The sequence below is a fragment of the Pecten maximus genome, chromosome 3 (assembly GCF_902652985.1).
Source record: "Pecten maximus chromosome 3, xPecMax1.1, whole genome shotgun sequence".
Lineage (NCBI taxonomy): Eukaryota > Metazoa > Mollusca > Bivalvia > Pectinida > Pectinidae > Pecten > Pecten maximus.
Window position 1 is genome coordinate 2,033,618 of NC_047017.1, and position 26,233 is coordinate 2,059,850.

General features: G+C 33.5%; 1 protein-coding gene across 2 annotated transcripts in view; it reads right to left on the bottom strand.

The window, feature by feature from the left end:
* Positions 1-26,233, bottom strand: part of LOC117322927 — a 48,348-nt gene that overhangs the window by 16,028 nt on the left and 6,087 nt on the right. The window contains exon 1 of one of the 2 annotated variants that reach the window (XM_033877893.1): positions 15,371-15,749. The exons of the other annotated variant lie outside the window; for it this stretch is intronic. The gene's annotated coding sequence lies outside the window, so the exon portion shown is untranslated. Of the gene's footprint in view, positions 1-15,370; positions 15,750-26,233 lie in introns of those variants that run through there. 2 annotated transcript variants of the gene reach the window in all.

Sequence of the window (26,233 nt, forward strand, 5' to 3'; positions counted from 1 at the left end):
TGGCATTTTTTCTTCTAAGACTTTTTAACAAAAGGTCAAAAATATCAGGAACAGCAATAATTCAAACAAATTCAACATTGTTTAATTCTGTATAAAACAGGACATGGAAGGTAACATTGTTTAATTTTGTATAAAACAGGACATGGAAGGTAACATTGTTTAATTCTATATAAAACAGGACATGGAAGGTAACATTGTTTAATTCTATATAAAACAGGACATGGAAGGTAACATTGTTTAATTCTATATAAAACAGGACATGGAAGGTAATATTGTTTAATTCTATATAAAACAGGGTATGGAAGGTAACATTGTTTAATTCTATATAAAACAGGGTATGGAAGGTAATATTGTTTCATTCTGTATAAAACAGGACATGGAAGGTTACAACGGCGACATTAGAGGAAACCCAATGTCAAGGACGTTTACCGTTTTGATATTCATTAATACGAAATGGGTCGACCCAATTGGTCAATCATCGACGTCACAGAATAAGAACGTTTTTTTTTGGTGTTACAAAAATTCAAACAATGACTTTATGATGGTGATAGCGACAGTTTACTTATGTAGTTTGTTCTGACGGACATACGACTAATATACATGCATAATTTAAAACAGTTTGACCGAATATTTTATTTAGATTTAACGCTATACCAGGTGTTGTCGTTCACGTTGATTATTATACAGGACACAACTATCGTCACACATGATAGAAACATATTGCATTTAGATATCTGACAGTAAATATATTGATGCATAATTAGTATTTATACTTGCAAATATTGTTGATACAGTTTTATAGCATGATACATAAATTATAAATAGATATAAACACTCGGTGCTGTCACCTTATTTAAAAAGGTTAAGTACATTTGCTCTTAAAATATCACCATAATCATATATCTGACCATTGCACGTGGAAGTCACGTGACGCAAATCATTCAATACTTCAGTAAGATTTAAAAAGCATATACCCTTTCTAAAATTTCAGATCCAAGAATATTTGGGAAATTCTATCAACGTGCATTGTATGAAAGCAAATTATAATGAAATCAAAAGTAGAACATTACCTATTATCCCCTTTCTTTAAACGAATATAATTTTGTAATGATAACTAATTATTTTTTACTTCATGGTGAAGTCACGACAGTAAAGGCCACAAGGTCATAATAGCATCGCCTCTGAAAATGTTTATGAAATTGGAAAATTTGACAATGTCATAATTATATTTATTTTCTTTTTTACCCTGAAAAGTTCACGTGATTAGATAGAGTTTAGCACACGTGCAATAACTGGACGAGTGCCAGTCCGTCTTGATATTAGCTGGGTCATGTGACGCACGTGTAATATGACCGGATTTTTCAGCCCTAAATGCCGGCTTACACGCGGGCTAGTGTAGAGCGTTTACATGACTCAGCAAACATGCACGGACATTTATTAGCACACAAATACATACAGATGTCTAAACTGGCCGTTTAATTATATACACCTTTGATGTTCGTCTTAAACAAGTACGTTCAGATCTGCCTGATACAATTGCGCAAACGGACCCAGATAATGCTCAGTATCATCAAAACATCCGACAAATTCCTCCGGTCTCATTCATAAAAATATAAGAAAAATATTCTTATATATGAATAGATATATACATGAATGTTATTCAATGTAGGGGTTTCTGATTATTACGTTAAACAGCAGGAGACGAATAGTGATCGTCGAAAATAACTTTGTATCATGGTATTTATTGCCATGAAAATGACCTTGTATAGTGACGTCACAATTACTTTCCGAGCATTGCTGTCGAATAAATCATACTACAAAGGTAATACTAGTTTTCTGTATACAACATTTGAAATGTAACATAAACGAATGTTGGACATCCGGGATGTCAATACATAGAACTGCTATGGAATGCTTCACAATGCTAAGAAGAGCAATTTGAATCATATATTGTTTGCTAAAACCTTCCATAACTACAATTACGACTCATCAAGGCGTCGTGCGAGATATTGTTAACGAAAAATTATCATCCAATATGTCACTTCTGTCAAATCCTTCTAAAGATCAACTATAAGATTGAATGAGCTGCTTCAGCGATATTTGAAATAACAAAATAAATATTGACAGTCAGAATTCTAACGGTATTTGTTCTAACGCCAGTTGTGTAATAATCGACATGTTTTTTTGGCATATTCCTTTAAATAGATGGAATCAAACTTTACGTTGTAGTTCCTTGTTTCTGAGTTCAATGTTGCGACTACTGCCATTTTCAGAAGACGTTGCCCATAATGCATTGCCTTAATTACTGTTTACAGTGTTTGATATTGAATAACCTGTTATGAAAAATATGCATGTAGCAATATCATTAACGCTTTCTGGCTGTGACTACATGTTGACGAACATGTCCATGCTATTTCTGCCGGGTAAGGTTTGACCAAGAAAATTGAAAATATATTGCCTTTTTCGAAAGCAAACCGGATGTGATATAAAATTTCGCAGCACATGTAAAAGCCATTTGCATGTGGACAATTCTCTACAGCATACCCGATACTAACGATAACTCGTAAATATTATCACTTTCCTATCATAAAACACGGAAGCGCTTTTTCTCCAATCGGTCTCTGGTTACGAACATTTATTGCTTGCTTCCTTTATGAAGAGCTTGCTGACGTCATGGCTACTCGGGGCCACATTAAATTCAAGGCCGGTCGTGCGGACGTAGTCCGGATACAAACAGAGCTGACCAGCTTGTTCGCCATGTAGTGAATAAAGCGCCAGAGATCCCTCTCCATCACCAGATTGGACTATGGCAGGTTTATTTTTAGCTCACAGTGTAAGGATATAGAGGTTCTTACTTCGATTTGATTATGTAGACGTCTACTTTGTAGGCATTCCATTTTGCTAATTGATGACGTGTACGTATTCCCCATGAAGAAATGTAACATTTTTCGGTAATTACCGATAAGTAAAAATAAATTGATCCTTTTAATTCTTGACACATACTCGCAGTAAAAATAAGCTGTAAAGCTGTTTCAGTTGGCCATCCATTTCACGTCTATTTCAATAGACAACAAAACGTGTATGCTGTTCCGCATGATTTGGCGGAAAATTGATGTAGAACACGTCTTATAATTACAGCTCCCGGGGCTGGCCGTAATTTTACAAATGAAATGAATTCTAATACACGGGGTTCCTTGAAATGCAATATTAAAAAAATAATAAACAAATAAACAAACAAACAAACAAACAAAACAAATAAACAAACAAACAATCAAACAAGATATCTAGTCTAAAACATTGTAATTTATCAAGAATTTCACAAGGACTTTCCCCTGTTATTATTGTTTAATATATATGCCGCGGAAGTCTCAAGATGTTTGAACCATTTTTGCTTTGCTGAGAAACCTTGATAAGCCATTTGCAAACATGGCTATCTTTGTATTGGTAAGCAAAACCTACTCCTTAGTTTCGTGTAACTATCTAACAATACAGTTTCTATAATACCACACACAAGCCTCGCCTACAAAATAACATGCCGGGCACGTTGAGCTAATCGGAGAATTATTGTGAAAGACAAACGGTCAAATGCCGTGTCTGACCACTCTATTGATTTTTTATAAAGCATGTCATCTTCCTCGAAATCCCTCGGGTTTTCTATGACGCATATCTGCGTTGCGCGTGCATGTTGATGAATGTAATGGCCGTAGCTATTCTGTATTGCTTTCTTCTTTAAATATCACAGTTTTTAATATATGCACATGCATCCATCATACGTCTACAAGTTACCTGGCTCTATATATAAGTGACCTTTATAGTATTCGGCATTACCATATGTATATGTTTATATAAAAACGTATGAATAAATAACAAATAAGTAAATATATAAATAAATGAATAAAACAGGAAAAGAAAGTAATACAAATGTGCAAGCAATGTGGTTTATTATTGAACGTAAGTAGAAGTTTTGATTGGTTTGAGAATGTTGGTTTTGTTTATTTGTTTCTGCTAGAATAGTTTTGCTTTCCTGATACTAGTATACTGTTTCTGTTTTAGCTTTTTGTATTTTAGTTATTTGTTGTAACTGTTTTTGCTTATTCAGCTCAATTGTTTTTGCTATTATTTTATTTTTTGTTTCTCAAGATATGTTGTTCTTGTTTTGTTTGTTTTGCCCATTTATTGTTGTTGTTACTATTGTATGTTTATCTAGTATATTTGCTGTGTTTGCTTGTTTATCTCATCTGTTGTAACTGTAGTTTGTTTATCTAATCTATTGTTGTTACTGTAGTTTGTTTATCTATTGTTGTTACTTTAGTTTATTTATCTAATCTATTGTTGTTACTGTACTTTGTTTATCTCATCTATTGTTGTTACTGTAGTTTGTTTATCTAATCTATTGTTGTTACTGTAGTTTGTTTATCTATTGTTGTTACTGTAGTTTGTTTATCTATTGTTGTTACTGTAGTTTATTTATCTAATCTATTGTTGTTACTGTAGTTTGTTTATCTATTGTTGTTCTGTACTTTGTTTATCTATTGTTGTTACTGTAGTTTGTTTATCTAATCTATTGTTGTTACTGTAGTTTGTTTATCTATTGTTGTTACTGTAGTTTGTTTATCTCATCTATTGTTGTTACTGTTGTTTGTTTATCTAATCTATTGTTGTTACTGTAGTTTGTTTATCTATTGTTGTTCTGTAGTTTGTTTATCTAATCTATTGTTGTTACTGTAGTTTATTTATCTAATCTATTGTTGTAATTGTAGTTTGTTTATCTCATCTATTGTTGTTACTGTAGTTTGTTTATCTATTGTTGTTACTGTAGTTTGTTTATCTATTGTTGTTACTGTAGTTTGTGTATCTATTGTTGTTGCTGTAGTTTGTGTATCTATTGTTGTTACTGTAGTTTGTTTATCTATTGTTGTTACTGTAGTTTGTTTATCTATTGTTGTTACTGTAGTTTGTTTATCTCATCTATTGTTATTACTGTAGTTTGTTTATCTATTGTTGTTACTGTAGTTTGTTTATCTCATCTATTGTTGTTACTGTTGTTTGTTTATCTATTGTTGTTACTGTAGTTTGTTTATCTCATCTATTGTTGTTTCTATAGTTTGTTTATCTCATCTATTGTTGTAATTGTAGTTTGTTTATCTAATCTATTGTTGTTACTGTAGTTTGTTTATCTATTGTTGTTACTGTAGTTTGTTTATCTATTGTTGTTTCTATAGTTTGTTTATCTATTGTTGTTCTGTAGTTTGTTTATCTATTGTTGTTTCTATAGTTTGTTTATCTATTGTTGTTCTGTAGTTTGTTTATCTATTGTTGTTTCTGTAGTTTGTTTATCTCATCTGTTGTAACTGTAGTTTATTTATCTAATCTATTGTTGTTACTGTACTTTGTTTATCTCATCTATTGTTGTTACTGTAGTTTGTTTATCTCATCTATTGTTGTTACTGTAGTTTGTTTATCTCATCTATTGTTGTTTCTATAGTTTGTTTATCTCATCTGTTGTTGTTCTGTAGTTTGTTTATCTATTGTTGTTACTGTAGTTTGTTTATCTATTGTTGTTACTGTAGTTTGTTTATCTATTGTTGTTACTGTAGTTTGTTTATCTATTGTTGTTACTGTAGTTTGTTTATCTCATCTATTGTTGTTACTGTAGTTTGTTTATCTATTGTTGTTCTGTAGCTTGTTTATCTCATCTATTGTTGTTACTGTAGTTTGTTTATCTATTGTTGCTGTAGTTTGTTTATCTATTGTTGTTACTGTAGTTTGTTTATCTATTGTTGTTCTGTAGTTTGTTTATCTATTATTGTTACTGTAGTTTGTTTATCTATTGTTGTTACTGTAGTTTGTTTATCTCATCTATTTGTTACTGTAGTTTGTTTATCTATTGTTGTTACTGTAGTTTGTTTATCTCATCTATTTGTTACTGTAGTTTGTTTATCTATTGTTGTTACTGTAGTTTGTTTATCTATTGTTGTTACTGTAGTTTGTTTATCTAATCTATTGTTGTTACTGTAGTTTGTGTATCTATTGTTGTTACTGTAGTTTGTTTATCTCATCTATTGTTGTTACTGTAGTTTGTGTATCTATTGTTGTTACTGTAGTTTGTTTATCTCATCTATTTGTTACTGTAGTTTGTTTATCTATTGTTGTTACTGTAGTTTGTTTATCTCATCTATTTGTTACTGTAGTTTGTTTATCTATTGTTGTTACTGTAGTTTGTTTATCTATTGTTGTTACTGTAGTTTGTTTATCTAATCTATTGTTGTTACTGTAGTTTGTGTATCTATTGTTGTTACTGTAGTTTGTTTATCTCATCTATTTGTTACTGTAGTTTGTTTATCTATTGTTGTTACTGTAGTTTGTTTATCTCATCTATTTGTTACTGTAGTTTGTTTATCTATTGTTGTAACTGTAGTTTGTTTATCTATTGTTGTTACTGTAGTTTGTTTATCTATTGTTGTTACTGTAGTTTGTTTATCTATTGTTGTTACTGTAGTTTGTTTATTTCATCTATTGTTGTTACTGTAGTTTGTTTATCTATTGTTGTTTCTATAGTTTGTTTATCTCATCTATTGTTGTTCTGTAGTTTGTGTATCTATTGTTGTTACTGTAGTTTGTTTATCTCATCTATTGTTGTTTCTATAGTTTGTTTATCTATTGTTGTTACTGTAGTTTGTTTATCTATTGTTGTTACTGTAGTTTATTTATCTAATCTATTGTTGTTACTGTAGTTTGTTTATCTATTGTTGTTCTGTACTTTGTTTATCTATTGTTGTTACTGTAGTTTGTTTATCTAATCTATTGTTGTTACTGTAGTTTGTTTATCTATTGTTGTTACTGTAGTTTGTTTATCTATTGTTGTTTCTATAGTTTGTTTATCTCATCTATTGTTGTTCTGTAGTTTGTTTATCTATTGTTGTTCTGTAGTTTGTTTATCTATTGTTGTTACTGTTGTTTGTTTATCTATTGTTGTTTCTATAGTTTGTTTATCTCATCTATTGTTGTTTCTATAGTTTGTTTATCTCATCTGTTGTTGTTCTGTAGTTTGTTTATCTATTGTTGTTACTGTAGTTTGTTTATCTATTGTTGTTACTGTAGTTTGTTTATCTATTGTTGTTACTGTAGTTTGTTTATCTATTGTTGTTACTGTACTTTGTTTATCTATTGTTGTTACTGTAGTTTGTTTATCTAATCTATTGTTGTTACTGTAGTTTGTTTATCTATTGTTGTTACTGTAGTTTGTTTATCTATTGTTGTTTCTATAGTTTGTTTATCTCATCTATTGTTGTTCTGTAGTTTGTTTATCTATTGTTGTTCTGTAGTTTGTTTATCTATTGTTGTTACTGTAGTTTGTTTATCTATTGTTGTTTCTATAGTTTGTTTATCTCATCTATTGTTGTTTCTATAGTTTGTTTATCTCATCTGTTGTTGTTCTGTAGTTTGTTTATCTATTGTTGTTACTGTAGTTTGTTTATCTATTGTTGTTACTGTAGTTTGTTTATCTATTGTTGTTACTGTAGTTTGTTTATCTATTGTTGTTACTGTAGTTTGTTTATCTATTGTTGTTACTGTAGTTTGTTTATCTATTGTTGTTACTGTAGTTTGTTTATCTCATCTATTGTTGTTCTGTAGTTTGTGTATCTATTGTTGTTACTGTAGTTTGTGTATCTATTGTTGTAATTGTAGTTTGTTTATCTAATCTATTGTTGTTACTGTAGTTTGTTTATCTATTGTTGTTACTGTAGTTTGTTTATCTATTGTTGTTTCTATAGTTTGTTTATCTCATCTATTGTTGTTCTGTAGTTTGTGTATCTATTGTTGTTACTGTAGTTTGTTTATCTCATCTATTGTTGTTTCTATAGTTTGTTTATCTATTGTTGTTACTGTAGTTTGTTTATCTCATCTATTGTTGTTTCTATAGTTTGTTTATCTATTGTTGTTACTGTAGTTTGTTTATCTATTGTTGTTACTGTAGTTTGTTTATCTATTGTTGTTACTGTAGTTTGTTTATCTAATATATTGTTACTGTAGTTTGTTTATCTATTGTTGTTCTGTACTTTGTTTATCTATTGTTGTTCTGTAGTTTGTTTATCTATTGTTGTTCTATAGTTTGTTTATCTCATATATTGTTGTTACTGTAGTTTGTTTATCTATTGTTGTTCTGTAGTTTGTTTATCTCATCTATTGTTGTTACTGTACTTTGTTTATCTATTGTTGTTACTGTAGTTTGTTTATCTATTGTTGTTATGTAGTTTGTTGATCTATTGTTGTTACTGTTGTTTGTTTATCTATTGTTGTTGCTGTAGTTTGTTTATCTATTGTTGTTGCTGTAGTTTGTTTATCTAATCTATTGTTACTGTAGTTTGTTTATCTATTGTTGTTACTGTAGTTTGTTTATCTATTGTTGTTACTGTAGTTTGTTTATCTATTGTTGTTGCTGTAGTTTGTTTATCTATTGTTGTTACTGTAGTTTGTTTATCTATTGTTGTTGCTGTAGTTTGTTTATCTATTGTTGTTACTGTAGTTTGTTTATCTAATATATTGTTACTGTAGTTTGTTTATCTATTGTTGTTACTGTAGTTTGTGTATCTATTGTTGTTACTGTAGTTTGTTTATCTATTGTTGTAACTGTAGTTTGTTTATCTATTGTTGTTGCTGTAGTTTGTTTATCTATTGTTGTTACTGTAGTTTGTTTATCTATTGTTGTTGCTGTAGTTTGTTTATCTATTGTTGTTACTGTAGTTTGTTTATCTATTGTTGTTGCTGTAGTTTGTTTATCTATTGTTGTTGCTGTAGTTTGTTTATCTAATCTATTGTTACTGTAGTTTGTTTATCTATTGTTGTTACTGTAGTTTGTTTATCTATTGTTGTTACTGTAGTTTGTTTATCTATTGTTGTTGCTGTAGTTTGTTTATCTATTGTTGTTACTGTAGTTTGTTTATCTATTGTTGTTGCTGTAGTTTGTTTATCTATTGTTGTTACTGTAGTTTGTTTATCTAATATATTGTTACTGTAGTTTGTTTATCTATTGTTGTTACTGTAGTTTGTGTATCTATTGTTGTTACTGTAGTTTGTTTATCTATTGTTGTAACTGTAGTTTGTTTATCTATTGTTGTTGCTGTAGTTTGTTTATCTATTGTTGTTACTGTAGTTTGTTTATCTAATCTATTGTTGTTACTGTACTTTGTTTATCTATTGTTGTTACTATAGTTTGTTTATCTCATCTTTTGTTGTTTCTATAGTTTGTTTATCTCATCTGTTGTTGTTCTGTAGTTTGTTTATCTCATCTATTGTTGTAACTATAGGTTGTTTATCTCATCTATTGTTATAACTGTAGTTTGTTTATCTCATCTATTGTTGTTTTTTAGTTTATCTCATGTATTCTTGTAACTGCTTATATGCGGTTGCTGCTTTTGTTTTGCTAATCTTGTTGCTAACTTTGTCTGTTTACTGTTTGGTTTGAGAACTTTTCTTTTTTTCTTCCAATAATGTTTTTCGTTACATATTCCACGCCATTACACCCCAGCTATACATTATTATGCAATACCATAAACGGAGCCTTAAGTCATCGAGGAACTTGGGCTGAGACCAATATTCAGTTTGATACATTTATTTGGTAAACCGATATCCGTTGTTCAATTTTGTATCTATTTCGGGTAAAATCCTACGACTAAATATCTTAATTAAGCACTACAGAAGGCCATTCTCTTCCTCATATTGTTCTGTGCCATACTTCAGCACTTTTTAAACAAGCATTAGTCGGTGGGCGAGACATGCCATATGCGTGGCGTGCTTTCATTAGAGTTTATCACTTTTATAAATTGTCAATACCGTCACTCAATGTGAAATTTACATTTTCAACTTTGGTTTGGTAAAGTAGTTTGTGGACATGCATTATCTGTATGGTGTGCATGTGTGCCACAATTTAGCATCTAAATCGAGTCTTTTATCAGGTTTTCTCGTCTACTGCACATAAATGTTTGACTGAGAATACTTTAATCATGAGTTTCGGACAATAGCCACGCGCAGACACATGCGATAGAACACGGGAAGATGACTACCTATTGGAATCTATTGAAGGTCGCGAGCCAAGCAATGTCCATGTCATCTGAAAACAGTCCTCCGCCCTTAACGGGGTATAAATGGGCGCAATCGAGCGCATCTAATTACTGGGATGCAGTAGGGTTTATTCTCTACAGAAACGACGACTCATCGAAGGCGGTATTAAAATTAACCAGTGACACCCCGCATGTCAACCAAAAGAACCCCATTGTGCAGCGGTTGCAGCGAAATGGTAATTTGTTCTACCAGGACTTGGTCAGCGATAACTAGCCATATCGATTTTGTCACCATAGGGAGATTAGAGGAAACCGAGTACATGTATGTCATTCCAAGGAATAAAGATAACTTCTTTGTTCTCAAGCCTTCTTTTTTCATTTAAAATGATTTGGCTAAGAATTTACTGTATACTTTTCTACATGATGGTGTGATTTCATAAAACCCTCATCTATAAATACTCCTATATCTACATACACACATATAGATGGACGTCCTCAGATATATAAAAGACGGAATATTAACATCCAGTCGTAAACAAAGTAAGTGTTGATAGGAAATGAATCATTCGCCAACTCATCTTCCTGGTAATAACACAATTCCGAGCTGGACACACAATTACTTACATCAGACCGGTATATATCAATATATGTGTCGTTGGGAATCACATTTCATATGATTTCTTTTCCATTTAAAAAAAAAGACTCTTTCTTGACAATTAAGTTGAATATGATTTTTTTACACCACGACCTCATTATTCATCACAATAATGAAAGATTAAAGCAAAGTGGTCATGTATGAAAAACAACGTGTGATATGATCATTGGTGAAGCTATTTGTGGAAAAATATTATATGTATAGAATAATAACTGAACACGTCCCACAGAGATATCCCGGAAGTATACTTTAAAGTAAAACTATACGTAATACTTTCTATGATGGAAATTTTTTAAAACAAAGTGTGTCAACCATTGGATAAGGTCATATACATCATTATCCATACATGTAATCGACATCGTTGTACAATTAAGCTCATATACTTTGTTGGTTCTTTTTTGCTTGGATAGGACAGATTCAGCTGACAAATTTCCATCTTTGATTTCCAAATCTTAAAATGTCTAATAAAAAAATACATCAATTATGTAATAGTGAACACTTTGATATTACGGTTTCTTGCTGAAAGTCCCTAACTGACAACGGTTTTTTGTTTTTTTTTTAACTTTTATTTAAATCACGTTTAAATTGTATTTCAATTTAATGCCATTGGCCTGTCCGTATATAATGAACACACTTCATCTTATAATGTAAATCCTCGTCACACACACTGATATAATATAACATAAAGCATTTATAAATTAACAACCAATCGTATTTTACATCAATATAAATTGTATGCTACTGTATGCAATTTATACTTCGCTTTTACACATAAAAGTCGTACACAATTAACAGAAAGAGAATCCAAAGCTACTATCTTTAATAAGTTTATCTTTGCTTATAATAAAGCAATGGAATTTAACCGATATTGAATGTTTACATTCTAACAATACTTTATTGTTGAAAATTGTACATATTTAATGGCTTATAACTAACAGAAACTCATTTTAAACATTGTACATGTTTGAAAGGTTTATAACTAACAGCAACTCAATGTTAAACATTGTACATATTTAATGGTTTATAACTAACAGTAACTCAATGTTAAACATTGTACATATTTAATGGTTTATAACTAACAGCAACTCAATGTTAAACATTGTACATATTAAATGGCTTATAACTAACAGAAACTCATTTTAAACATTATTCATATTTAATGGTTTATAACTAACAGCAACTCAATGTTAAACATTGTACATATTTAATGGTTTAAAACTTACATTTACTCAATATTAAACATTGTATGCATTTAATGGTTTGTAACTAACATTATTTAGTGTTAAACATTGTACATATTGAATGGTTTATAACTAACAGCAACTCAATGTTAAACATTGTACATATTTAATGGCTTATAACTAACCGAAACTCATTTTAAACATTGTACATGTTTAATAGTTTATAACTAACAGTAACTCAATGTTAAACATTGTACATATTTAATGGTTTATAACTAACCGAAACTCATTTTAAACATTGTACATGTTTAATAGTTTATAACTAACAGCAACTCAATGTTAAACATTGTACATATTTAATGGTTTATAGCTAACAGCAACTCAATGTTAAACATTGTACATATTTAATGGCTTATAACTAACAGTAACTCAATGTTAAACATTGTACATATTCAATGGCTTATAACTAACAGTAACTCAATGTTAAACATTGTACATATTTAATGGCTTATAACTAACAGAAACTCATTTTAAACATTATTCATATTTAATGGTTTATAACTAACAGCAACTCAATGTTAAACATTGTACATATTTAATGATTTAAAACTTACATTTACTCAATGTTAAACATTGTATGCATTTAATGGTTTGTAACTAACATTATTTAGTGTTAAACATTGTACATATTGAATGGTCTATAACTAACAGTAACTCAATGTTAAACATTGTACATATTTAATGGCTTATAACTAACAGCAACTCAATGTTAAACATTGTACATATTTAATGGTTTATAACTAACAGTAACTCAATGTTAAACATTGTACATATTTAATGGTTTATAACTAACAGAAACTCATTTTAAACATTATTCATATTTAATGGTTTATAACTAACAGCAACTCAATGTTAAACATTGTACATATTTAATGGTTTAAAACTTTCATTTACTCAATGTTAAACATTGTACATATTTAATGATTTAAAACTTACATTTACTCCATGTTAAACATTGTATGCATTTAATGGTTTGTAACTAACATTATTTAGTGTTAAACATTGTACATATTGAATGGTCTATAACTAACAGCAACTCAATGTTAAACATTGTACATATTGAATGGTCTATAACTAACAGTAACTCAATGTTAAACATTGTACATGTTTAATAGTTTATAACTAACAGAAACTCAATGTTAAACATTGTACATATTTAATGGTTTATAGCTAACAGCAACTCAATGTTAAACATTGTACATATTTAATGGTTTATAGCTAACAGCAACTCAATGTTAAACATTGTACATATTTAATGGCTTATAACTAACAGTAACTCAATGTTAAACATTGTACATATTTAATGGCTTATAACTAACAGAAACTCATTTTAAACATTATTCATATTTAATGGTTTATAACTAACAGCAACTCAATGTTAAACATTGTACATATTTAATGATTTAAAACTTACATTTACTCAATGTTAAACATTGTATGCATTTAATGGTTTGTAACTAACATTATTTAGTGTTAAACATTGTACATATTGAATGGTCTATAACTAACAGTAACTCAATGTTAAACATTGTACATATTTAATGGTTTATAGCTAACAGCAACTCAATGTTAAACATTGTACATATTTAATGGCTTATAACTAACAGTAACTCAATGTTAAACATTGTACATATTTAATGGCTTATAACTAACAGAAACTCATTTTAAACATTATTCATATTTAATGGTTTATAACTAACAGCAACTCAATGTTAAACATTGTACATATTTAATGATTTAAAACTTACATTTACTCAATGTTAAACATTGTATGCATTTAATGGTTTGTAACTTTCATTTACTCAATGTTAAACATTGTACATATTGAATGGTCTATAACTAACAGTAACTCAATGTTAAACATTGTACATGTTTAATAGTTTATAACTAACAGAAACTCAATGTTAAACATTGTACATATTTAATGGTTTAAAACTTTCATTTACTCAATGTTAAACATTGTACATATTTAATGATTTAAAACTTACATTTACTCCATGTTAAACATTGTATGCATTTAATGGTTTGTAACTAACATTATTTAGTGTTAAACATTGTACATATTGAATGGTCTATAACTAACAGTAACTCAATGTTAAACATTGTACATGTTTAATAGTTTATAACTAACAGTAACTCAATGTTAAACATTGTACATGTTTAATAGTTTATAACTAACAGAAACTCAATGTTAAACATTGTACATATTTAATGGTTTATAACTAACAGCAACTCAATGTTAAACATTGTACATATTCAATGGTTTATAACTAGCAGTTACTCATAGTTAAAAATTGGACATATTCAATGGTTTATAACTAACAGTTTCTCATAGTTAAAAATTGGACATATTTAATGGTTTATAATTACAGTTATTCGGTGTTAAACATTGTACATATTCAATGGTTTATAACTAACAGCAACTCGGTGTTAAATGTTGTACATATTCAATGGTTTATAACTAACAGCAACTCAATGTTAAACATTGTACATATTCAATGGTTTATAGCTAACAGCAACTCGGTGTTAAACATTGTACATATTTAATGGTTTATACCTTACAGAAACTCATTTTAAACATTGTACACATTCACTGGTTTATAACTAACAGTAACTCGATGTTAAATGTTGTACATATTAATGTTTACACTTAGTATCTGCTTATTGAGATGTTCCATGACCTTATCAACAGAAATACATATGTTATCCCCTAATTACAGATTGTTGTATGTTCTTATGACAATAAAATATTGTGTGGTGTCTTTTTACTCTCTGAAAAACTTTGTGGCACAACGCATTGCACTACATGAAAAATACGACAAAGGATATAGTTCAATGACGGACATGTATGTCCACCATGATTCTATAGCATGCATTATGCAATACAGCTACTAATATTACAAATTTTAATATAGATCACATATGTAGATAACATTTAACTGTTTATAATACTTTCTATAACAACAACGTTTAAGGGTGATTATTTCAGAGCAAAGTAATAAGCATAATAATGACATATTTAAGTATACATTGTGAAAATATTATAATAATACTATAATAATATATAGCATACAATTAGCAAATATATCTTCATTGGTGTAATGTTTTCGTTTAACAAGAGATTCTAGATCAAAAACCAGATGCAAAATAATACTTATATATAGAATGAGGTCATCGGGGTCAAAACCATTTTCTACGTAAATGTTTAATTTAGATGTATGTAGATAGCACGAGTTCGGTTTAACAGTATTTTCCTAGATGAGCTTCTCTGTCCAGGATTGACATGCGGTACATTAGCATGCTAAACAGTCTATGTACACTGTCAGAGGACGAACGGTATCGATCCATTCCGACACATGTTGTTTATCATTACGTATTGTGTGACCAGCACCACAGCTTTACATAGTACATACCTTGGACGTCTGTCAATCACATTCCCTTGCTTAGAGCAGCATTTCTAATGTACGTGCGCGCGTTCCTGTGTTCTATTACCTCTTGGTCAGTTACCAGTTGGTATGGTCAGTTTTTGAGTCTATATGCTATATAATATGGGTAGTAAAGTCCACGGTTCTCCAGTTACCGCAGTCAAATGGTCAAAATATCCCCAAATCGCTGACCAGTTATCTGCTCTCTGACGAAAACCCTTAACGCGAAATACCTATAGCTAAAGACCTTTTAACAAATTGCAGGCAATTTTTGTCCTTCCTCGCGTTGATAAGTGAAGCAGCTGTTTAGTCGGGAGGGGGACTAGTGTGCATAACACCAGAAACAAAGCATTTGGCATTTGCAGCGGACTGAAAATAGACGAATACTATTGAGAGTGCAGACCGGTATGCCACGGGCGAGAGGGCACGCGAGGGTCAGTCGCCCTGCCTGTTTAGACAGTACAGGCCACTGTGTAAGGCTGCTCCGGTCATTTCTACCAATGTCATTATTTCATCGACTCCGCTATGGCAGGTCAAACTCAAATTTCTTGCAAACTTCATTATGGAGCTGTGTTAAAAAATATTAAGTTGGCTGAGAGTTTATCTACGGTCAACTATTAAAGTTTGACCGCGCATTGACCTGCTAATGGTCAGAGTTAAATGAAAACAGCGATGAAGAAAGAACGCAGCCGATTTTATATTGCTTTTTATCTAAGTTGACCGGTAGTGGGAATTGTAAGATAAAATTAAAGCCCGCCAGGTCTGTTTGGTGTCGATACGCATCTTACCTGTAAAAATGCCTGACCTTTTCGTCACACCGTCCTATTCACCTTAAGTGTATCTATACCTCGGAAAGGGGACAATATTACATAATAAGATATGTGTACCGAAATACTCCTCCAATACCTATATATATATACTCAAACAAGTGAAACATGTATGTTCTATCTGAATGTTTAATTAATGCCTACGGATTTTTTTTGGGGGGAAAAACAAAAACAATAAAAAACAGAATTGTTAAACACTTAAAAATGTGCTATGCAGGCGCTATTTCTGCTTATAAACTTTCACCCTTAATTTGTGTTTGTTTGTTTATTTATTTTTTATTTATTTATTTTTTGTTGTTGTAAATTAGCTAATGTGTTTCATAACAAATCCTTTAAGAAAATTACATACATACTAATGGTTGAAGTGACCAGCGAAATGCAAGCGTAATTGTTTATTATTTAAATGTTTTCACCTTTGATTCTTTATAAGTCAATATTTCTGTCATTGTTCAACACGAGGCTTTAATCATCACGATCTCGGGGATAACTTACGCAAAGTCTAAATTGAAAATAATTTATCACAAACTGTTATGTAAGGATTATTTTCGAAGTGAATGTTTCTAACATTTTTTGCTGGTAAGTTGAATTTTAGCCATAAATCACAAGCTTTGCCACGACGGACGGTTGGAATACCATTGGCTATGACGCTGGAGTGCTTCGCGGTACATTAATATAATATTTGAAAGAAATTACTGTCAACTTGAAAATGAATACCAAGACAGCTGGGATGATTAGGAAGTTAACAGGTCGAAGCTTGACCTCTGGTTGAGCTTGTAACTGACCACTCTTTAATGAACTCTGTAAAAAGGTTGCTAGTCCGCAGATGACCTCAAAATGACCCCTTCTTATTCAGATATAACCTCGCTGAAGCAACATCAACTAAAACAGCAGGAAATAGATTTATTGTGTATGTAATACCAACCCTCGTTAGGGCACTGAATAGAAAAAAGTACAATTGTATCCCCTGCCGGTACGCATACTTTTTTAATGTTACAGAACAAAGGTCTAGTTCACATAACAAGAATACAGCTACAAACTCGTTGGCGCAAAGCCTCGTACACGATTTGATAATCACCGAGTTGTGTATATATCCCTCGGTGACGGTTACAACACATCCAGGCTAAACTAATCAATAAAACACATATTGTGCTGAAGACGTGACATTAAGATGGCCTGAGTAGCGGTCAAGGTCACGTGCGGTAATGGACATCGTAAGAGTTGACATGTTAGGGGAAGTGATGTATGTTATTTGTATGTAAGGTTGTAAGGTTGTAATAGGTGGACTAGATTGATGTGTATATAAAGCGGATGAAGGGCCGCTCAGGTACACCAGCGTCAAGTGATGGCCGCCGTGTTGAAGAAAGAAATGACCATCCGATCGCAATATCCATCACTCTAAACATCTGCCTAACATAAATAATGTGTCACATCCAACATGGGTCATGCTAATACTGAACGCGATTATATACAAAAATAACCGGCATGCAACGATGTGTTCATTATAATGTTAATTCCTATCTCGTTCATGCCATCATTATCGGCCTTTATATATATATATATAGATTATTACATTGAAAAGGCGGTTCATCAAATGCTGTTTGCATAGTGCAATCATCTATACAAATGCAAATATATTTATGCAAAGCCCTCATGACAGTCAGTAGTAGAGAATAACTTTAGCAATATAATAGGTGAATTTTACATAGCACTTCTTGAAAAAAACAACCTTCAAGTAATTTTCCATTGTTTAGGCCTACTGCACAACCCAAAATGATGATATATAGAATGTGCGGTTATGTCATTGATCGAATGGCATGATATGATGTTATTTATTACTGCAAACATGTCTATTTTGGCGTACTCAATTTTAGCGCATGGCTGAACTCGGTACATCCACTGTGCGTGCACTTTAAAGAATAAGACGAATCGCCCTAAATAGCAATAAGCAGTAAATGCATTTAGTGCACTTATTTTAGTGGAAGGCTTACAACGCGAAAACCGCGAAAATTACTTAACCACTAAATTGTGTAAGTTAACAGAATATTGTTCTGAGTAAACTTCCATCGATCATACAACAATGACTAATAGATATTTTAAATTTTAAAAAACATGGAAAAATAAAACCGTTTGTTCTTGGTATTTTCATTAGCTTCCTTTTTTACAATAAAACGTTTGGATGATAAACAGCAAATTGTTACCATAGCGGCCATATCTAACGAGCCAACTACGTGAAGTATTACTGAGGGGAGAAATAGAAGTGATAGTGCATTCATGTTTTAAGACAGCGAATTTTGCACTATATATTGTACAAGATGGCTGGTGTTTTAAGGCAGCACTGGTTAAAATATATTGTACAAGATGGCTGGACAAGTAAGATAGCTAAGCCTGGATTAATGTTTTATTTAAGGACGGTGTTTACTTGAATGGAGCCAACTCAATGACCCCTTTAATCAATAGCACTGGAATGTCAACACATCGGTACCTCTCCCGAGCTTATACAGGGCCCGGCTATATATGATTATATTTCCCTGTGAATCGCTTTCATTGCATCAAGCAGGAAACATTAAATACCATGTCGATGACGTATACGTATAGCGTATGTCATGGAACAAAGTCCTTCCTCACAGGGACTTACTAAAGAATGTTAAAATCGTAGTTTAGGATGCCACAAGGAAGACACAACTTTAAAAAAGGGGGGAGGCGGCGAATAAATGCAAATTTCAAACTTAGTTATTTTTTATAAGTCATGAAATGAGGACAGCAGGTACCAATATACTAAGACAATGAAGGGCGTAATGGACCCCATTACCAGTAAAACAAGCCAGATTTTATGGGCTGTGGAAAATAAAGAATACGTTGTCTGCATAATTGAAACCGTCAGTATTTTTAGAGGCATGCACCGGCAGTCCTAGCTGAAATGGCGCCATCTATTTTCAAATGAAACCAACAACTGATTGGAGCTGTTTTTAAACACAAGGAGACGGGAAGGTCACGCGAATCGATGAACAGATGAATGAAAATTAGTAAAAACATTGACTTGTAATGAATTATAAGAATTACAATGAGCATAACCAATTGTTCTTTTGGCAATAGTTGCGAAGACCACCATAATGACTCGGTACATGACAATTTGTGGTCAGGGAGGCGCCATATCTGGCAAGACAAATTGGCAAGGGGTAAACAATGTGTATCTAGAGACGCAGAATATATAGGGAAATAGGTGGGACGAAAAAAATGTGACAAGTGGGGACACAATAGGTGACTAGGGGGTATCATGGGCAACTAGGAGGGAATGCAACATGTGACTAGAGAGGAATACAATAGGTGATTAAGAGTTAGCAAAATAGGTAATTAGGAAGAACCACAGCAGGTGATTACGGGAGAACAATAGGTGGCAAATGGTGAGTTTCAGGGAACACAACAGGTGACAAGAAAGGAACACAACAGGTGACTAGCAAGGAACACAACAGGTGACTAGCAAGGAACACAACAGGTGACTAGAAAGGAACACAACAGGTGACTAGCAAGGAACACAACAGGTGACTAGAAAGGAACACAACAGGTGACTAGAAAGGAACACAACAGGTGACTAGAAGATAGCAGTAGGTGATTAGGAAGAACAATTACATGTGACGAAGAGGGGACATCAAAGGTGGCCAGCAGGAACACAATAGGTGACGAAAGGCAAAAAAAAGGTAGCTAGGAGGGAACACAACAGGTGACGCGGAGGAAAACAAAAGGCAAAAGGTAACCAGGAGGGAACACAACAGGTGACTAGGAACACAATAGGTGGCGAGGAAGAAAACAAAATGCCAAATGTAGCTAGGGGGAAACACAACAGGTGATTAAGCTGGAACACTATATATGACTTGCAGGGAACACAACTGTGACTAGGGAGGAACACCTGAAGTGGCTACGCGATAACTCAATTAGTGACTCACAGGGAACACAATAAGTGCTTTTTAAGGTACAAAATAAGTGGCTAGCCAGGAACACAAGAAGTGAAAGAGAGACGGACGCAGCAGGTGATTAGGGAAAATATAGGACGCATCAAATAATCAGAATAAAGCAAAATTGATTTCTAAAACTAACAAAACCATATTGGCCAGTCATATCGATCTTTGTAAACAAATTATAGGAAGGATCTTCCAATTTTGCGTCATGCCAATGGATGCATATTTTATAAATACGTCAAGAGAAAACGCAATGAGGTATGAACGAAGTCATTACAAGTAAGGATCAATGTTCGTGTCCCTTAATGAACCTAGGTAGCCAACCATGTAGATTACATACGGGACATTTCTCAGAGGACGTATAATGGATAATGCATTGTGAGATCATAGTGATATCACAAAACAATAAATAAAACAGATCATTGTTATGGGTCAGCTAGTTCCTCTTTGAACATGTTTATTCATGATGATAATAGGATTAGCATACAAATAATTCTGCCCGTGCTGCTACGGTGTTGGTAGATGTGTAATGAATTTTAAATTAGAAACTTAGGTTTGAATGGGTGTATCGAAGATAATTGATGACAAAAAAAAATTCTGACCTAGAAAATACTGACCGATTTATGAGAAAACGGGTTGAGATTTTTTGTCTTTCTGGTGTGTGTTTTTTAAATATTAATATTTTTTTCTGTCTATTGAGTTCCCTTTTGTTTATTCCACCTTTGGTTTATATCTACCTAGTTCCTGTTGTTTACTGGATTTCTGTTGCATCCCGAGTTTCTGTTGTTCACTGGATGTTTAATGTACCCCGAGATCCTGTTGTTTCCTTGATATCTGTTTCCGTTGGTTACTGTTGTATCCTGAGTACATATTGTCTCCTTGGTTACTGTTGTATCCTGAGTACCTGTTGTCCCCTTGGTTACTGTTGTATCCTGAGTATCTGTTGTCCCCTTGGTTACTGTTGTATCCTGAGTACCTGTTGTCCCCTTGGTTACTGTTGTATCCTGAGTATCTGTTGTCCCCTTGGTTACTGTTGTATCCTGATTACCTGTTGTCCCCTTGGTTACTGTTATATCCTGAGACCCTGTTATATCCTGAGTACCTGTTGTCCCCTTGGTTACTGTTGTATCCTGAGTACCTGTTGTCCCCTTGGTTACTGTTGTATCCTGAGTACCTGTTGTCCCCTTGGTTACTGTTGTATGAGAACATGTTGTCCCCATGGTTACTAATGTATCCTGATACCCTGTTGTCCCCTTGGTTGCTGTTGTATCCTGAGAACCTGTTGTCCCCTTGGTTACTGTTGTATGAGAACATGTTGTCCCCTTGGTTACTAATGTATCCTGATACCCTGTTGTCCCCTAGGTTACTGTTGTATCCTGAAAACCTGTTGTCACCTTGGTTGCTGTTGTATCCTGAGAACCTGTTGTCCCCATGGTTACTGTTGTATCCTGAGTACCTGTTGTCCCCTTGGTTACTGTTGTATCCTGAGTATCTGTTGTCCCCTTGGTTACTGTTGTATCCTGAGTACCTGTTGTCCCCTTGGTTACTGTTGTATCCTGAGTATCTGTTGTCCCCTTGGTTACTGTTATATCCTGAGACCCTGTTATATCCTGAGTACCTGTTGTCCCCTTGGTTACTGTTGTATCCTGAGTATCTGTTGTCCCCTTGGTTACTGTTATATCCTGAGACCCTGTTATATCCTGAGTACCTGTTGTCCCCTTGGTTACTAATGTATCCTGATACCCTGTTGTCCCCTTGGTTACTGTTGTATCCTGAGTACCTGTTGTCCCCTTGGTTACTGTTGTATCCTGAAAACCTGTTGTCACCTTGGTTGCTGTTGTATCCTGAGAACCTGTTGTCCCCTTGGTTACTGTTGTATCCTGAGTACCTGTTGTCCCCTTGGTTACTGTTGTATCCTGAGTATCTGTTGTCCCCTTGGTTACTGTCATATCCTGAGACCCTGTTATATCCTGAGACCCTGTTATATCCTGAGTACCTGTTGTCCCCTTGGTTACTGTTGTATCCTGAGTACCTGTTGTCGCCTTGGTTACTGTTGTATCCTGAGTACCTGTTGTCCCCTTGGTTACTGTTGTATCCTGAGAACATGTTGTCCCCTTGGTTACTGTTGTATCCTGAGTACCTGTTGTCCCCTTGGTTACTGTTGTATCCTGAGTATCTGTTGTCCCCTTGGTTACTGTTATATCCTGAGACCCTGTTGTCGCCTTGGTTACTGTTGTATCCTGAGTACCTGTTGTCCCCTTGGTTACTGTTGTATCCTGAGAAAATTTTGTCCCCTTGGTTACTAATGTATCCTGAGTACCCTGTTGTCCCCTTGGTTACTGTTGTATCCTGAAAACCTGTTGTCACCTTGGTTGCTGTTGTATCCTGAGAACCTGTTGTCCCCTTGGTTACTGTTGTACCCTGAGTACCTGTTGTCCCCTTGGTTACTGTTGTATCCTCAGTATCTGTTGTCCCCTTGGTTACTGTTATATCCTGAGACCCTGTTATATCCTGAGTACCTGTTGTCCCCTTGGTTACTGTTGTATCCTGAGTACCTGTTGTCGCCTTGGTTACTGTTGTATCCTGAGTACCTGTTGTCCCCTTGGTTACTGTTGTATCCTGAGAACATGTTGTCCCCTTGGTTACTAATGTATCCTGATACCCTGTTGTCCCCTTGGTTACTGTTGTATCCTCAGTACCTGTTGTCCCCTTGGTTGCTGTTGTATCCTGAGAACATGTTTTCCCCTTGGTTACTGTTGTATCCTGAGTATCTGTTGTCCCCTTGGTTACTGTTGTATCCTGAGTACCTGTTGTCCCCTTGGTTACTGTTGTATCCTGAGTACCTGTTGTCCCCTTGGTTGCTGTTGTATCCTGAGTACCTGTTGTCCCCTTGGTTGCTGTTGTATCCTGAGAACATGTTGTCCCCTTGGTTACTGTTGTATCCTGAGTACCTGTTTTCCCCTTGGTTACTGTTGTATCCTGAGTACCTGTTGTCCCCTTGGTTACTGTTGTATCCTGAGTACCTGTTGTCCCCTTGGTTACTGTTGTATCCTGGGTACATATTGTCCCTTGGTTACTGTTGTATCCTGAGTACCTGGTGTCCCCTTGGTTACTGTTGTATCCTGAGACCCTGTTGTCCCCTTGGTTACTGTTGTATCCTGAGACCCTGTTGTCCCCTTGGTTACTGTTATATCCTGAGACCCTGTTGTATCCTGAGTACCTGTTGTCCCCTTGGTTACTGTTGTATCCTGAGTACCTGTTGTCCCCTTGGTTACTGTTGTATCCTGAGTACCCGTCGTCCCCTTGGTTACTGTTATATCCTGAGTACCTGTTGTCTTGGTAACTGTTGTATCCTGAGTACTTGTTGTCTTGGTAACTGTTGTATCCTGAGACCCTGTTGTTCCCTTGGTTACTGTTATATCCTGAGACCCTGTTGTCCCCTTTGTAACTGTTATATCCTGAGACCCTGTTGTCCCCTCGGTTACTGTTGTCCCCTTGGTTACTGTTGTCCCCTTTGTAACTGTTATATCCTGAGAATCGGATGTCCCCTTTGTTACCATTGTATCCGGAGTTCAAGTTGCTATCGGTTTCTTCTGTTGAACATGATTTTGTTATGTCTCTCACTTTTACTCTCAGTTCATATTTTCCTCTGTAATGTCTGCATCGTTTATGATATAGTATTTCATTTTAATTAATTTTTTTCTGTTTTTGTTTTCTGATATGGGGAATGTGCCGTTTTGAGCAAAGCCATTTTGTTGATCAGAATGTTGGTAGAACCATTCCTGCGTACAGTACATTTTCATTGTCCTAGAAAGGCATTTGACGACGAATTGTCCTGTATTTTCCAAATCAATATCAAACTGTACTGACCAAAGCATGTTTTAAATCCAAATACAATTCATTAATGTGACTGAAATTTGTTATGAAATCATCAAAACTGTTTTTGGTAAGTAATTTATTAACTTATGTGCATCCTACTGTATATATTACAACTAGATTAAGGTAGACATTTCATGCTGATATTGTTTCGATCGCAAATAACATTTTAGCATAAATAATTACAATACACTATTGTTCAACACCAATCTGATATTGGAACCACAATCTGTTTGCTTGTTGCTGATACACTGGTTCATATCATCCTATGGGGTTTTAGTGTCACTTGCTGTTCCCAATGGAGAACCCTTTTGTAGCTTGATGAGTATATTGTATCCGTGCCGTTTTCAACATGTAGTTGATCAGCATTTTGATATAGCCAATCTCGATGACATTTTGGTTGTCATAGTTAGACATTTGGACATTTTCCTATATTTCCACATCAATAATATCACACATGTATTTTGACCAAATCACTTGAAAAATCAATTAACTCTATTCATTGTTGATGAACCGTATCATTTATGAAATGAAAAGTGTGTATGGTAAATAATTTACTTATTTTTGTTGCATTGTTTGGAATGCAAATAAATCAATGTAAACGCTTCATGTTACGTGGTATTGATTGTAAAAAATATCTTTCGGAGTGAACAATTACAATACGCTTTTGTTCAACTACAATCTGATATTTGAACTACCGTATGTATGTTTGTTTGTTGATCATTAATAAACAATGCAGAACTTTGGGAAATATGACGTCAGAAAAAGGATTTTCAATGAGCGACTGTTTTTGAAACAATATGTGGTAATACGTCACCGATTTTGTGCACACGTCATTTCCCTAGGAATGACGATCTCAGATATGTTGGTCTATTCAATAATGTTTTTGTACACAATGTCATCTTAGAGGAGGAAACTGGTGTTTACACTCACTTGTAAGATACATAACTATAAGATTGTAGGTTATTTTCAATTATGTTTAAGTACCGACATCATATACACTGCACGTTACACAAATGTATATTTGGTTTGTTTTTGTTTAACGTCCTATTAACAGCCAGGGTCATTTAAGGACGTGCCAGGTTTTGGAAGTGGAGGAAAGCCGGAGTTCCCGGAGAAAAACCACCGGCCTACGGTCAGTACCTGGCAACTGCCCCACCCCACGTAGGTTTCTAACTCGCAACCCAGAGATGGAGGGCTAGTGTTAAAGTGTCGGGACACCTTAACCACTCGGCCACCGCGGCCCCACACAAATGTATATATATGTAATACTTCAACCAACGCTGTAAAAAATAAACAAAACAAAAAAACAGAGAAACAAAAACAAAAAAACAAAACATGATAGTTCCCTAATAATGTTTCTTTATAAGACGTTATGTTAGTATCCCAACAGCGTGACCTGTCGTGTTCACCTTTGATTGACAGACGAGTCAATACTCATGAAGGGAAAATGGTAAGTCTATATGTTTCATATAAGTTTGAATGATGCCGGATGCTTTTTTTCATTGACGAATCAGTCGTGTGAGCTAAGTGGCTTCGTCAGTGAATACATATATAGATGTAACGAGTTCGTATCCCGAAGGGCTTTGTTATGCAGCAGATATGGTCATTGAAATGAACAATTGACATTTTTTTGTGTTGGTATAATAAGATAACTCATGCATTCCTGTTGCTATGACATTATTGATGAAACGTGACTTAAACCTTACAATAGTATTTACTCTGGAGCGACAAACATGAAGTGTACGTTATTTACTGTCATCGACATGTCATGATGTCACGTGTTTACTTCAGTCACGAAACGTTTAAAGATGCTTCACCACCAAAAAAAAGAGAAATTATGATGAATGAAAAACAAGATTAGGCAATTGCTTATTTTTATACAATAGCGAAAGTTAAGTACTTGATGATATTACCCACCTTACAGAATTTTGAGCGTCTAATTGTATTTTGAAGATTTAACGTGGAAAATAATTAGTTCATAGAGAAGAAATTCTATTGTGTTCCGCCTCTCACAACCTTTGGCGATGACTTTTCCGTGGGATATACAAAGTAGGCGATCCCATTTGTGCGTTGGTATATATATATATATATATATATGTATATGTTTTGGTGCATCGAGAATTGAAGGGTCATCTAAATGGCAAATCCATTGATATCAGTGAAACCTTAATTTTTGATCTTTTAAAGTAAAT